This window comes from Pezoporus occidentalis, unplaced genomic scaffold (genome assembly GCF_034315485.1).
Source record: "Pezoporus occidentalis ecotype Australia unplaced genomic scaffold, CSIRO_AGI_Poc_V1 ctg15, whole genome shotgun sequence".
Taxonomy (NCBI): Eukaryota; Metazoa; Chordata; class Aves; order Psittaciformes; family Psittacidae; genus Pezoporus; species Pezoporus occidentalis.
This window is the reverse complement of record NW_026913316.1, coordinates 6,113,477-6,130,377: the sequence shown is the minus strand read 5'-3', so window position 1 is coordinate 6,130,377 and position 16,901 is coordinate 6,113,477. Positions and strand designations below refer to the sequence as shown.

Genomic DNA, 16,901 nt, shown 5'->3' with positions numbered 1-16,901 from the left:
CCTATATATAGCTGCATTTTTATTTTTTTTTTTTCTCACAAAGAGGGTTAAAAGAGGCACTATTCAGAATACTCAGTTACCAGTGGCTATTTTCTTACATCAGTGACTGTTTTCTGTTTGCAAATTGACTACATGCAAACACAATGCACATCTACTTCGAGATGCAGGGTTAGGGTCCTTTCAGGAGGTTGGATCCTAATTTAAAATTATGTTCGCCTTTACAGCAATAAAAATTCCTCTGCACTGCACTGGTGGTAGCAGTAAAGCCACAATTCAAAGTATACGGGATACATCAGCAACAGTTACAAAACTATACCTGTACATGTACTAGTCAGTTTCTGCTCACTCTTTTTTTTTGCCAAACCTCTACCAGAGAAAGAACCAGAAAAAAAGAAAACAGAACACTGTGCCTATATGCATATATATATATGTGCGTGTGTGTCTACATACCATATGTATACATATCTCTGAAAAATAGCTGTCAGTCAATATGCATCATCTGCTCCACCGGTCCCACTAAAGACTCTTCAGCAAGTTAATTATTAGGAAATCTGCTCATATTAACCATATCACTAATCTCAAACAGCACCCTTCTAGTGCTATTCTGGCTCTAGTCCCTGCTCAAACACTGACATTTGACAATATTTGAAACAATTTTCTCTCAGAAAAGAGCAACTTAATATGTTTTTGATAACTGTCAGGTTTTAGGGTACATTCTGGTCCCTGCTAATCAGTTTAAGAGTCTGCTAAACATCCTTAGTTGATGGTTAAGGAAACAAAAGATCTCTTTTACTTCAACTGCAATCTCAAAGTAGTCTTCTCTTTAAATAAACCATTTGTCTTCCTCACATAGGGAGGACATATCCTCACAGATAGGATTAGATAGAATTGGAGGAACAAGCTGTTTTGGCTGGGCTGGTGCAAATCTAAAATAGCCTTAGGCAGAGAATAATGAGAAGGAAGCTTCTATTTGAACAGATCCCTTTGCCTCTTAGCCTAAGGTAGAATACCAAACTATAAATTCCATCCTGAGTGTCTCATCTTTAACGCAAGAGCTATTTAACAGATCCTATCCTGTTCCATATATAAACAGTTACTCATCGTCATCCATTAATTTTAAATGTGGACCAGTCTGCATCAAAATTATGAGGATTTAGAGGTAGGCATATCAGAAACATGCAAACAAAGATGTGAAATTTATTTGGAATGAAGACTGTGGTTTATTTTGCTAATGAGAGATTTCATATACTTACAATAAATACTAGTAATCTGCAAAGGAACACAAATTAAGTTTCTTGTTTCCAGCTATACTGAAATGTAGACTTGTAAATAAGTTATCGTAAGAAGCTGCCATTCAAAAAGGTAAGAATTAAACTCTCAAGTTGTGACTATATTAAATATAATTTTCCTAGTCAATTGAGCTATTCATGTATGCATACTCTGCCATACTCTGTTAGTGGTACAAATATGTGTTTACCACTTTCAATACTTTTTAGTACTTCAGAACAGCAGGAGAATAAAACTATGCTCTTTACCAGTTCATACATTGCAAACAGTTGTTGATCTAATTCCTTCATTCTTGGTATGTTGAGTTAGCTAACATTAATCTACTTTGAATTAGAATTCTATGTTCAGATTTTGTAACTGGCTTTTATTTATTCTTCATGTATAGACAAAACAATGTAAGAATTTGCCATTACTGAAACACAGTCTACATATAACTCTGAATTGACATTTCAATTAGCATTTTAGCATGCAAAACAATTATTTAAAATTTTAATTTCTTATGCAGTTCAGTAGTGTTCACTCTCTGTAATACCTTTGTACAAAAGCCTTCTACAACTTCAATTAGAATCAGCTTTAGAAAGCCTTTTTTCTCTCTTCTCTCTTCCTTTCCACCTTTTCATGTCAGTTGCTGTCACAGAATCTGACTCATCTGTAGCTATTCCGAAGTCTGAGTGACAGATTTTTTTTTGTTTGTCATTGTTCTGATTAAAATTCCTACTCATGTATCTGAAATACCTATTTTCTTCAGCTTTTGAAAAGACGATTTTTAAAGGAGAAAAGGTCAGCATTTAATTTTGATTTAAAGATTAGCTGCTCAGCTGCTTTTCAAAACTGATGCCAGAATTAGGTTTTATTTAACGTAGAACTCCTGCATATGCAAGGTAAACAACATAGAAAAGAAAAACAGTCTTGAGCAAGGTTAGAGTTTAGATATTAGAAAGAAGTTCTTTACTGTAAGAGTGGTGAGGCATTGGTACAGGTTGCCCAGAAAAACTGTGGGTTCCTCATCCCTGGCAGTGTTCAAGACCAGGTTGGATGGAGTCTTGAGCAAACCGGTCTAGTGTGAGGTGCTTCTGCCCATGACAGGGTGTTTGGAACTAAATGATCTTAAAGTCCTTTCTAACCCAAGACATTCTATGATTCTATGATTGTGTTTGCCTATGCCATCAGAGCATTACTTGTTGGTTACACAATTCTAGTACTCTTATATTTGGATTCAAGGCCAGGTAATATTATGTGTAACCCACTAAGTTTACTCATAATCTGTTAGGTGTCATAAGCATCTGCTTTGACCATAGTATAGTAAGGTAGACTCATTCTTTTGCTGATCATCTACTAGGAGGTCTTACTAAGATGGTTCACCACTTTCTGATAAGTACTCCTCATGCCCTATGCACTGCTGCAGTACAGAGGATTTGTGAAATACAAGCATGAGCATAATGAACAGGAAGAAGGTATAGAAATGAAAGGAAATCTACCTGTGTGAGCAAAAAAGAACAACCCTGTGACAATATCTATAGGTCCATAGGTTTCTTTCTGATCCAACACTAATGCAAAAGGTTAAAAATCTCCTGTTTCAAGTGACTCCAGAATAGGAAAGAGCAGAAACAGAAGGGTTGAGATTGGCATTAACACTTTTCAAGAACCAAAAAATCATGAGGTGAATGGACATAAAGAGGTCAGATGCTCAAATTATTTCTTATTTAAGCTATAAGGTAAGATTTTAAAGTAGAAAGTGCTTTACGCAAAGGAAATTTAAATATTTGTATGAATGAGTTACTCAAATTTTGTTTTATGCGCACATATTTCTCACTTCCTAGTCTCTATAAAACCTCAGGACACAGTGGATTTTAAAAAACACGCACAATTAAGTTTCATAGGGCCAATGCAAGGCGTTCGGGATTTCCTAATTAAGGCCCAATAATCAACTGTATGAGTTAGATATCAGTTACAGTGCCTCCAAAGTGCGTATTTTATGCTTACATGTTCAGAATCCATGCCTTTTGCCACTGCAGTTACTCCAAATTTTTAACTGATGATTACGTGCAATGCCATTCTGTGGTAGACGAAAGAACATGCCCCTAAGAACTGACTTGCACCATGATCAGAGAATATGAAATATTACACATTATATCATTATAAAGAGTATTTGCTGACTCTCTACAGCTTCAATCTCTGCTAAGGGCAGTATTTGAGACAATAGGCTGAGTTAAGACTGAAAATAAATAGTATCAAGGCAACATCCTGACCAGTCTAAACATAGACCTGATTCTTTGAAAAGAGCTATTCCACACAGTTGAAAATAGTTATGGGCAAAGCCAAGTGGGAGGATATACTGAAAAATAAAAACATGAATTATGATTGGGAATTATTTAAGAATACTTCATAAAATGTCAAAACCTCTACAATTCTATGCTCATGAAAGACTATTTCAGTAAAATAATCACCTTAGTGAAAAGCAGATGTGAAAACAGCAATAAAAATAATTTTTCAAAACTCAAATGTACAATACACAGAAAATAGAGAAGCAAACAGAAGAAAACAAAACTTCTGGAAGGAAACAACTGCTCAAGAACATTGTAGTAGCACCACAGCCTGTGTCATTTAGAAGGAATTTTATACTCAGAACAAATGAAATGTAAAATCTGCAAAGGAAAATGTAATACTAGCTAAAAGTACTAACATGACTAAGCAAAAGGCAAAAACCATAGGAACACGTTACATAAATATTTTAGTACCTAAAAACATGCAGAAAATTAAAAGCTGTAGTGTGTGTTAAAAACAGGTATAACACCTACAGCTGAAAAAGTTTATACCCAGAAATATGAAGGAAATGGGACACGTTTCTATTCATTAAGTATGTAGGCACCTGGGTCACCTCATGACTCTAGTACCTCTGAATAAAGCAATTAAGCTGTCTATTTAGAGCAAAAGTAGAGGTCAGTCACCTCAGAACAGACAACACAAAAGCTTTAATTCTGAATGATTAGCTGCCTAAAATCAGCTTATAGGAACTGTTTATCTCAGCAATGTGTCTTAAGTCCTGTGGCACATCAAGGTTCTACTCAACACCATCAGAAAATGCTGCCAATTTCACTAAAATAGTGACTGAGGATTTTAGGGTGGGTTTTGACTGTTTTTCAAGACTTGGGAAAGTAGAGTTTTATTTTTAAATCATGGTTGGAGAAGAAATGACTATGACAAGAGTTGGATGGTGATGTATGACTACTTTTCAAACTGTGTTGTTTTATGTAATGACAGTGGTGTGACAAAGTTACAAATTACTTCTGTAAAGAAGCTTGGAATGAGAAGTCTTCTCATTTTGGTTGAATGTCCTAATTATTAAGATAACATTTTATGTAATTTTCTCTCTTCCAATTGCCCAATTGTCCTGCCATTACTTTATGCAAAGATGAGGCAAACAACTTTACTTCAGAGTAATTTCTATAGCAATCATAAAGGTTTATTCCTTATGGAAGGATACCTTTGTTAACTGTTTCTAGCAAAGGAAGCTTTGGCTGGGCCTATACTACTTATATAAAATAGGCTCGAAAAAGGATACCTGGTCCAAGGCCCTATGAGTGGCTTGAACTCACATCCACAAGATCTCTTTCACCTTCAGTTCCTCCACAGCAGACTGGATGTGTTTGTGGCTCAATGGACAGCATATGAGCTTTGTGTCTATGAGGGCACAAGGCTGCATCATGTGCAGCTTTTGTGCAGCATGCAGAGGGTCTTCAGGATTCCCCCCAAAGATAGTGCCTTGTTATTCTCCATTTAGCTCCTCATGTAGTGGATTGGTGTTGGCATTTCTGTTATTTTCATAACTCCTGTCATTTTCGTCACCTTTACTATTTGCTGCTAATATTCATGACAGTGACAGCTTTGGATGCTATACCTGGCCTGCTCATAGACCTCCTTTTGCATCTGGATATCGAAGGAACAGCCCAGACATTAGCATCATAAGCATTGACAAGTAAGTATCCAGTCAAATCTCCACTGATTAAAATGAAATAGAAAGAGGAAATATGTAAACTAACACATCTGGTTCATGGGGGAGGGAAAAAAAAAGGAACTGTGTTCTGGGTTCAGCAGTAGCAGTCATTTTTCCTCCTTCTTAGTAGCTGGTGCAATGCTGTGGTTTTGACTTTCTGCCTGGGAACAGTGCTGATAACACTAAAGTTTGTAGTTAGTGCTCAAATGTTTAGTCTGACCAAGGACTTTCTGAGCCTCATGCTCTGCCAGAGGCGGGGGGGGGAAGCTGGGAGGAAACAGAGACAGGACTGTTGTGGTTTAAACCCAGTCAGGCAACTTGTTCACTCACTCCCAGTGAGTGGTGCCGGGCTGACAACAATCGAGGCCCCCCCCTCCCCACCGGGGCTCTCCCCTTCTCTGCTCCCAGAGGAACGGGGAGGAGGCTCAAAAGGGTGCAACTCCTACAGGTTGAGACAAGAACAGTCCAGCAACAATGTACAACACAAATCACCACCGCTACTACCAACTACAACAATGATAAGAGAAAATAACAAGGGAAGAGAATATGATACCAAGGCCAAGAAATGAGTCCCACCAGGAAGCCCGTGTCCTTCCGGGTAACTCCCAGTTACCCCCCACCCCGGCCATGACGTGCTGTGGTATGGAATACCTCATTGGCTAGCCTGGGTCAGGTGCCCCGTCTCTGCTTCCTCACAGCTTCCCCTCCTCCCTGGCAGAGCATGAGACTCACAAAGTCCTTGGTCAGGATCACTTAGCAACAACCGAAAACATCGGTATCACCAGCACTGTTCTCAGGCTGGAAGTTAAAACGCAGCACTGCACCAGCTACCACAAAGGAGAAACATGACTGCTACTGCTGAACCCAGGACAAGGACACATCACCCAAACTACCCAAAGGGGTATTCCATACCACAGAACGTCATGCCCAGGATGTAAAACTGGGGGCAGTTACCTGGAAGGGCGAGTGCACTGCTGGGGGCTGGGTACTGTCGGTCAGTGGGTGGTGAGGTGTTGTATTCTCTTCACTTGTTATTTCCTTTATCATTATTATTATTATTACTGGTAGTCGCAGTAGTGTTTTTTGTTATACCTTAGTTACTGGACTGCTCCTGTCTCAACCCGTGGGATGGGAGTTACATTCTTTCAATTCTTCTTCCCATCCCTCCAGGAGCAGGGGAAAGAAAGGGGGGGGAGGGGGGGTGTAGACAGCATGGTTCTGATTTATGGCCTGAGCTTAAACCACAACAAACTGTTACATGGTAGGTATGCAAGTTATCTCTTCCTTATCACGTCAAGGGCAGTGCTCAAGGCACAGCCAGCCATAGAGTCACAAAGGAGTTAATAATACTTAAAGAGGAACTATGATACCAGAGGTATTCCAAGAGCAAAAGGGAACTTTCTTGTCTCCTCCTTTTCTGTTCATTCAGTAAACCCTATTTCATTTGTCCTAATAACAACAAACGCAGGCAATGCTGTGGGCCAGAAAATGTTCATGTCCTTATAACTGTAAAAAGGAGTTTCCTGCATCTAGCCTTGCACTGCTCAGCATAGCCTGGGTTGTTAGGTCTGCTTCTGCAGCAGTGTACATTGGCTGTAGCATTTTCAATGAAGGAAAGTAATGCTACAGGGATATAACAGTCCTTGGTATAATCTGAAGACATACGCATTATGGATCTATCACCATCTACATCCCAAAGGCAGGATTACCGATAAGGCTGCAGATATCTCGGGTTCCTTTACACCCCTCTTAAAATATCCTGGGTAGACTGCCTGGACGTATGCTCTGGGCAGATTTTGGTGACTGTCTTCAAAATTTTAAGTGCTTAAAGTACTCTGAGGGCAGGTCCAAATCTAAAGACAGGCTTAGTTTGGCAGCACTGTACTTTGGGGGCTGAAAGAATGTCAGCGTCGACACTGCATACTGTTAGAAAGTCACTGTAGTCATCACATGTCTTTGCCATGTCTTCTGCAGCCTGCTGTGTAGGGACCATGAGTCCTATCCACCTGCATAGTAGACAGTGTTGTACCGTGCCGTGCTGCTGCACAGATATACAGAGATGTAATAGCGTGCATTACCAGTATTACTGAGATATAGTTAAATGCTGCTTCCTGAAACATATGTATCTGAAGTGTTGCACATGAGGTGCCCAGTGGGTGTTTACTAGATGATCACGAAAGCCAGTGTCTTACCAGAGATTCAAAACTGCAGAAAAACCTTGAATCTGACCGTCCATGATGTGAACTCTATTTGTTCAAGAGGAGCCAAGCAATTAAGAGGTGCAAAGTGTAGGGGGAGCTATTTCTTCATAGGTAGCCATGTGAGTGCACTTGATGCTGAAGTTTCGGGACATCAGGGACATTGGGGAATTTGTGGGGAGGATAAGTCATGGGCATTTGCCATGTAAGAAAATAAAAACTCACTCCTAAGAACACATCGTTTGTTCCAAAAGTGCATGGAAGAAGGTTTTTCTCTTCTGTGCAGCAGCTTATGCACTCTCAGATCCAGAGCGTATCACACATGCTTTTGGGGCCATGCATGGCAGGAATATTCCTGACTGGAGGGAGGTTTCTGAAAGCTGCTGTGTTGATTGTCATTGCAGTGTTTTCTGAAGGACTAGTGACTTGTTACATGATTTACTAGGGTACTATTCAAGCGTAATTTGTCTTTGTTGCTCCTTTGGCGTAGTGTAAAGCTTTTGGTTGTAAAGAGGACTGGTCATCTAGTACCAATTCATTTTTTCCAGGGTAAGCAGCACATTGTAGATCTGCTTCTAAGATATGACACATATCTAATCCCTCTTCCATTTGCCAAGGGTATGGCATGTGGTGGAGGAGGGGTGGAGAGTTATAAAGTGTGCTATAGTAGTACTAGAGGCCAAGTCAGCCACAAAAAGAAAAAAAAAAGCGACCACCATCTATGGTGAATGGTTTCTTGAGCAGAATCCCTTCAAATAATTCATAGGATTTGTCTTGGAGAAAGCTGTTGAAGAACTCTTAGATAAAGCTATGTTGTGTAGACAACCAAAAATTCAGTCCTAGAATTCACCCACTGGAATTGTTTAGCACTATATATACGTATATTCTATTTGAAGTTTTAAAGTTGTACTTGTTAAAACTTAATAGGCTTAAATGATATGACTGTCTCTTTTACCACCTCTCTTTGCTTTCAAGAGATTATTTGCTACTGAATACTTCTAATGACAAATCTGGTAGCCATTCTTACTTAGCACATTCTGGTGGCATCAAATCCCTGTGGTATAAAAACAATGCACAATTTGTGTACATCCTTGAGGCTTAGACATATGGTAGCAAGTGAGTGGCTCATCACTGTCAAGCCTGGTATTTTTGTGAGTATGCCCAGCAGGAGAATTGTAAGTGTCTCAGAAAGTTAGCATAAAAACCCTGAGGCGTCTGTGAACTTCAGGACCCTCAAGCATTTGGGCATGAAAAGAATCCAAACCAGCTGTAATGCAAGATTTTGATCCTAAATTTAGATCCTTGCTCATGAAATCCCTAAGATGATTTGAGATTGCTAATGAATTGAAAGATGGTAATAGAACCAAAATCAGGCATAATGGAATACAAGTCTTATTACACAGATTTCATATTATTCATTGAAGTGGAATGTTTGAATGAAGACAGTCATATTGGTGAAATACTCTTATACTTTTGTTAACTATTTGGCTTATCAGTGCAGCCTCTATTGGAGGGAGTACTACAAAGCACTTTAACTGACAGATTACATCTAATTTATTATTTCAGTGGAATTTCACTTGGAAATACATTGTTTGTACTTGATGTCTTCCTTGGTGATCTAGGAGAAAATAGGGGATTATGGCTTCTAAACATGATGGAACCATAACTGAGAGATCAGTTTCCAAGGTAGCTCAAAATATTTAATTGGATAGGCTCACATCAAAAGAGTTTAAACACTTGGGAAGACCTAAATACAGTTTCAGACTTGTAGGCATAAATAGTTACCAGCTTTGTTGTCATGAAAAACAAAGGAGTTGAATCAAGAGGAATATCAAGTCAGAGCAGTAGAATTGTGCTACCTATATATAAGTATGAGTCAGACAGTTGCTGCAACACTGTTACCAGAACCACTCTGCAGACCAGAGGCTGAATACTACAGTAAAAATGCAAAGTCAGGGAAACTTGTTTAAAAATGAGAGAATAAAAGAGCCCAGCTGCTTTTTTTTTTTTTTCACCCGGTAATATCACTATCACATCTATTTTGATTATGGTCCCCAGAGATATTACTGAGAAAATGTTTCTGATGGTGGACAACTCTTTAATCTAGAGAAAAGGCTCAGTGATATCAACAGGTTGGAAAAAATGGAAGTAAAATACCATTTAAATAGATATAAAGTGGAGATATTTGGGACACAGGACAATTAACCACTGGATCAATTGCCCTAGAACACACTATAGATGTTTTTTTAAAGACTATTTCACAAACTACAGCTTAAAACAATTATAAGCTTCATATAGAAACCGCTTGATAAGCTGCTGCAGCATGTAATGGGCAATTAAGCTGACTATATGATCCTAAAGGTACGATTTGGTTGTAAAAACTGTGAAAGTGTCTTTTGAAGTTCCTTACTTGAATCCAATGGTCAGTTTTTATGTCATTTGTTTCGGTCAATGAAGGTGGAAAATTCAAGGAAAAACAACAACGACAAAAAAATGCTCCAGCAGCTGAGATACTCATACAGCATGCTCTCTGTACTCCCTAGAGTATATTTTATTTGTTTTCAAAAGGCAACATACAGGAACTCAGACCATTCTTACTTGCAGTTAGAAGATTTTTCTTGAAATAAGCTGTTTGTTGAAACAAATTGGGGAAAAAAAGAAAGTTAAAGTCTCACGTGGTTCAAAGATGTGGTAGAGTAGTTTAAGGTGGGAGGAAACAATTTATGTTGTCCGTTACAGCACCAAGTGTGGCCAGTTTAGATCAACTTTCTGAAGACCATGTTCAGTTGAGTTCTGAATGTCTTCAATGATGGAGATTCCAAAACATCTGGTCAACCTTATGAGGTATTTGAACAATCACTTTATGAAAACTTTTTCTTAGTATCTCATCAGAATTTTACATGTTGGGGTAGCTGGCTTCTCCACAGTCTCCTTGTTCTCTATTTTATACTAGAGGTTGATCCAAGGATAGCTAATATCGCTCCATCTCTCTGTGAGCCCATTTTCTCAATCCTATAATAATTCATACCTCTGCTGAATCAGAGGGTTTACAACTGTTGAAACAGAACACACTTGATTTTTCCCTCTATCTTTTTATTAATCTTCTCATTTATATTAATAATGGTGTTAAAGCAGTTCAGAGTTATTGAAGCTGATAGTTTCTGCCACTTGGATCATGTCAAAATTGGGTTGGTCTCATGAATAGAAATATTGCTCCATGTGTTTCAGTATTAGGTTTTATCCAGTTTATATTTAAGCATGAAAACTTCTGTTAGGTAGCTAAGTATCTTCTTTCTGAGCAGATAAGTTGTCCTGGGTTCTGCTGTAACAGTTATTTTTCTCCTTATTAGTAGCTGGTGCAGCGCTGTGTTTTGGCTTTAGTCTAAGAAAAATGTTGATAACACACAGATGTTTTTATTTGTTGCTAAGTAATGCTTACTCCAACCAAGGACTTTTCAGTCTCATGGTCTACCAGTGAGGAGGGGCATGGGAAGCCACGAGGAAGCAGAGACTGGACACATGACCCAAACTAGCCAAAGGGGTATTCCATACCACAGCACGTCATGCCCAGTATATAAACTAGGGGAGGTACCTGGAAGGCCCAGATCACTGGTTGGGTTGGGGTGGGTATCGATCGGCCAGTAGTGAGCATTTGCATTGTGCATCACTTGAGTCTATTGTGTTTTTTATTCCTTTTACTCTTTTGGTTTTATATTCTCTCCCCTTGTTATTTCCTTTATCATTATTATTATTAGTGGTAATAGTAGTACTTTTGTATTACACCTTAGTTATAGGACTGTTCTTATCTCAGCTCGTGGGATTTACATTCTTTTGATTCTCCTACCTATCAGTCCAGGAACAGAGGGGGAAGAAGAGAGGGAAGTGAGAGAGCGGCTGCATGGTTCTGAGTTACTGGCTGGGCTCAAACCACAATATAAGTGATTTTAGAGGGTTGTAGATGTTTAGAACACATTAATTTTTTTAAACTGTGCTTATCTGTATGCAGAGTGAATATAAAATGCAAGCTATTTTCTGAGGTTCAAATAGGAGTTCTCTATAAATAATATAACAGATTCTTCTTAACTTTCTGGTGGTGATTTCATGGCTTTACAAGCACAGACACCAAAGTTATAGAATTATAGAATAGTTTGGGTTGGAAGGGGTATACACAAAGCTAACCTTTATTGCAGACTAAGTATATAGATATATCTATATCCAAATATGGATTGCAAATGAACTTAAGGGATTGCTCATTAGAGCAGTGGTCAGAAACACTAATCGTAGAATCATAGAATAGTTAGGGTTGGAAAGGACCTTAAGATCATCTAGTTCCAACCCCTGTGTCATGGGCAGGGACACCACACGCTAGACCATTTCGTCCAAGGCTCTGTCCAACCTGGCCTTGAACGCTGCTCGGGATGGAGCATTTATCACTGTAGTCAACCTGCTCCAGTGCCTCACCATCCTCACAATAAAGAACTTCTTCCTTATATCTAATCCTAGTGAAGCCATGTGAGCTGTCACCAATCACCTCCTTGTTTTCCATCTACTTTATTATAGAGACTATGGTCTTTAAGTGATACTCGGACATAGCATTGGAGTCATAGTGGGTGAAGAGTTACTTTTTCTCTTCAAATAATACTGCTAATACACATTCACTAAAGCATTCAGAAATAAAGTGAAAAGGTCTTGTTTATGTACAGAAGTTGTATTCTGGTATCTTTTACAAAATTGACATTAAAGAATTTGGTCTGATGTTAAATCATGCATCCATGCAGAACTTACTGTACTCTGATCTATTTTTGTAGTTATGTACTTCATAAAAGTAAGGGCAAGAGAATATTTTAAATTCATTGGTACCTATTCCAAAAGGCTGATACCTAAGCAACTGCATTTCTTCCACCCTGGAGTAAGACTTGCAGTGTTTGCAAATTGACTGACTATGATTTGATAATATACAAATATGACAGATTGAAAAAAAAAAATCTGGAAGAAAACCCATAGGTGTATTGGAAGAAAATAGATTTTATTCTCTTGCACACTGCTCCACACTATGAAGTATTAATATTCTTGTGTTGTTTCTTTTTTTTTAATAATTCCTTTTATGTTATTTTGTTTCCTCTATTATTCTCTTAACAAAAGGTGTCCGTAAGTTTGTCCACTGATCATTCTGAGTGTCTGGTTTCACATTTCATTACTGTTCTCGATTCTCTCTGCAGGCATCTTCAAGGCATGTCACACTTTTTTCTTCTCTTGTGAAACTGTAGTAGAAGTGAAAAAGAGAGTAAATTATGCTTGTTATGTATTACTGAGTTTTGTACTATTTTTTAAACAAAAATAAATTGAAAAATGAAATTGCACTTTTATATTATAAAAATGATGGTATATTAATTTTCAAGGTCTGACTGTTAATAACTTACCGAACATTTGCTAAGATGTCTAGGAATCTTCCTAGTAACTTAGTAATCATGATATCTTAGTCTGTGGTTAACAAAAAAAATATGTCTACGGGTAAAAAAATGCATTTGTTCCAGCTATTTGCATATTTAAGGACAAAAGCCAGCTTGAAATTATATTTTGATGTTTTGTCTACCTATGTGAATTGCACAGACTGCAACTTTAATGTTAATGAACCACATGGGGTATTTAGAAACCGATTGTCCATAAAAACTTTAATGTATTGTACATACAACCATACAGTTCCTCCTAATATATTTATTTTTTGTTCTCTCAAGTGAGGTATTTCTGCATTAAGCAGACTCTAAATCAGGTGTGTATAAACATAACTGAAAAAAGAGGCATTTTCAAGTAAAGGAATAAAATAGAGGCAATGTTTTCAGGTGTTAAAATATGCAGAAATTAATTCATAGAATCATGGAATAGTTTAGGTTGGAAAGGACCTTAAGATCATCTAGTTCCAACCCTCCCTGTCTTTGGCAGGGATGCTTCATACTAGACCACTGAACACTGCCAGGAATTGAGCATTTACCACTATTTCGGGCAACTTGGGGGCAAACATTGAAAATTTCCAACACTGAAACAGGAGATCCCAAGATACCTACAAGAAAGCTGTGATGTTTATAGTGCTTTGTAGCTTCACATATAAATTTACGTTTTCTAAACTTTCTAATTTGCACCTGCAAGACTGACAAGAACAGAAGTTGATCTCGGTATTCAGATTTGTGTAATGACTGCTTATTTTGCCTAAAGCATGAGTCACTGCAGCTTGGGCTGAAGAAAAAACTGCTAAATCGACAGCAGTCCTACTATCCAGTGGAGGAGGTGGGAAATTAAAACGCTAATAAATGAGTTACATCTGTGCATAAACAGAAGGACAGACTTGTAGGTATTTAATAGGTAATCACACAATAAGTGCCCATTTTGGTGTGCCATTATTTTTTCAATTATTATTATTGTAGTATCCCTTATGCAAACACAAGACTTTCAAATTTCAATTTAGGCAGAATTAAGATTATTTCCTTTTAATGGCTTTATTTTTTCTTTATTTTATTTACCTAAGGGAAACATGGCATAATGTGGCCAAGAAGCCACAACTGTTTTGAAAGAAAGGAGACTTTATTATATTATTATCTGAAATGGAAGCTCATGACAGTTGTCTGAGTGAGAAAAAGTATTATTGTCTGCATTTTATATTTGATGAGTGAAGTACAGAGAGATAAAACTATCTGGCAGTGGTTCTGAATAGCAATAGCATTCTGAACTAAAATCTGATCTGCAGTACAAAGTCATCTTCTGTTTTGAAGAAACACCTTACATAAAATGTTTTTACAACTTAAAGATTAGCTGCTACTTTTAGGAGCAGAGACAAAGATGAAGAGTGAAGTGGTCTTTAGAGAATTTCAAAGAGGAAACAAAAAGTTGATAAATTAAATTGAGAACAATATATTTTCGGAATCCATTGTAATTTTAATTTTAATTCTGAGTTTGTGACAAGAGCATTAGTAAAGTTTTAATGCAAATGTTGAATTATGAAATTGGTACTGAAATCACCCTTGGGTTTTCCTCTGGTTATTTGCTGTTAAACTGCAAAGACAAGCAGTTCAGATAGCAAGTCAGGGAGAGCAAGAAGAAGAAAAATACAGTTCCTTTGAATTTAAGCATGTATCACCGACTTCCTTCAACTTAGTCAGTACAAATATTCTCAGTCTACTGAAGAAGTTAAGAGGCCAGAAGCTGCTTACCTGTAGAAGGACTAGTCTTGGAAGGTAGACACAGGGACTGTGAGAATGAAGACCTTGGGCCCATTGTAGGAGAGGATCTGGTTCGAGACTACCTTAAAAATCCAAACATGCACAAGTCCATGGGTCCTGATGAAATCCATCCACAGGTCCTGAAGGAGCTGGCAAATGAAGTTGCTAAGCCGCTGGCCATCATGTTTGAAAAATCATGGCAGTCAGGTGAAGTTCCCAACGACTGGAAAAAGGGAAATATAACCCCCATTTTCAAGAAAGGGAAAATGGATGACCCGCGGAATTACAGACCAGTCAGTCTCACCTCTGTGCCTGGCAAAATCTTGGAGCAGATTCTCCTGGATGGCATGCTAAGGCACATGAAAATCAACAAGGTGCTTGGTGACAGCCAGCATGGCTTCACTAAGGGGGAATCCTGCTTGACCAGTTTAGTGGCCTTCTATGATGGGGCTACGGAACTGAAGGACAGGGGTAGAGCAGTTGATGTCATCTACCTGGACTTGCGTAAAGCATTCGACACTGTTCCACACGACATCCTTGTCTCTAAATTGGAGAGACACCAATTTGATGGATGGACCACTTGGTGGATAAAGAACTGGCTGGATGGCCACACACAAAGAGTTGTGGTCATTGGCTCAACTCAATGTCTGGCTGGAGACCAGTAACGAGTGGTGTCCTTCAGGGATCAGTGTTGGGACCGGTCTTGTTTAACATCTTTGTTGCTGACATGGACAGTGGGATTGAGTGCACCATCAGCAAGTTTGCCGATGACACCAAGCTGTGTGGTTCGGTTGATATGCTGGAGGGAATGAATGCCATCTAGAGGGACCTTGACATGCTTGTGAGGTGGGCTGATGCCAACCTCATGAAGTTTAACCATGGCAAGTGCAAGGTCCTACACCTGGGTCAGAGCAATCCCAGGCACAGCTACAGATTGGGCAGAGAAGAGATTCAGAGGAGCTCTGCGAAGAAAGATTTGGGGGTGCTGGTTGATAAGAAAATGAACATGGACCGGCTCCAGTGTGCGCTCGCAGCCTAGAAAGCCAACCGTATCCTGGACTGCATCAAAAGGAGCATGACCAGCAGGTTGAAGGAGGTGATCCTGCCCCTCTACTCTGCTCTTGTAAGACCTCACTTGGAGTATTGTGTGCAGTTGTGGTGTCCTCAACATAAAAAGGACATGGAACTGTTGGAACAAGTCCAGAGAAGGGCCATGAGGATGCTCAGGGGACTGGAGCACCTCCCATATGAAGATAGGCTGAGAAAGTTTGGGCTGTTCAGCCTGGAGAAGAGAAGGCTGCGTGGAGACCTCATAGCAGCCTTCCACTATCTGAAGGGGGCGTATAGGGATGCTGGGGGGAAACTCTTCATTAGGGACTGTAGTGACAGGACAAGGGGTAATGGGTTCAAACTTAAGCAGGGGAAGTTTAGATTGGATATAAGGAGGAAATTCTTTCCTGTTAGGGTGGTGAGGCACTGGAATTGATTGCCCAGGGAGATTGTGAATGCTTCACCCCAGGCAGTGTTCAAGACCAGGTTGGACGAGGCCTTGGGTGATATGATTTAGCGTAAGGTGTCCCTGCCCATGTGAGGGGGGTTGGAACTAGATGATCTTAAGGTCCTTTCCAACCCTAATTATTCTGTGGTTCTATGATATCAACTTTGTCAGTTATAAATTAACCTTAGTCACTTGCAGTATGACTGCTCTACTAGCATGGTAGAAAACCTTTTCCTGTTGCTCCTACTCAGCCCCACACCCCTTTTCTGATGGAAAAGGGAAAACTGACAGATGATACCTACCTCCTGCCTATTTCTATTCTAGGAGGCAGAATTTAGAAAAGAAAAACACAAACATCAGACTTTCCTTTTGTAGATACTGTATTTTCTTAATTAGAAGATTCATCCTCAAAGAAACACTAAAGGCTACAGAAGGCTTTTTGACCTACTGGCTGCACAAGAGGCAGCAAACACATAGTGAGGGTACAGAATGTGATTTTCCTGATGGAACCTGTCCCTGGAAAATGTATAAAAGGAGAAGAAATTTTTTTATTTTTTTTTTTTTTTTACATATACAGGATTCATTGCTGCAAAACTTGATAGGAACACTGTTTCTGTCTTTTAAAACTTAGTTATAGACAAAGCCCTACAAGCAGAAAGACATAGATAGAATTTCCTGGAGCTTTATAGCTGAAAGCATAGCATAGTTTCTGA

The 16,901-nt window shown here is 38.9% G+C and overlaps 1 long non-coding RNA gene across 1 annotated transcript in view; it reads left to right on the top strand.

Moving 5' to 3' along the window:
• The first annotated feature begins 10,827 nt into the window (after positions 1 to 10,827).
• The window catches only part of LOC134159704 (uncharacterized), a 558,348-nt gene continuing 552,274 nt past the window's right edge, over positions 10,828 to 16,901 (top strand). Inside the window, exon 1 of the long non-coding RNA XR_009963265.1 lies at positions 10,828 to 10,953. This is a non-coding gene — a long non-coding RNA (uncharacterized LOC134159704). The remainder of the gene's footprint in view (positions 10,954 to 16,901) is intronic.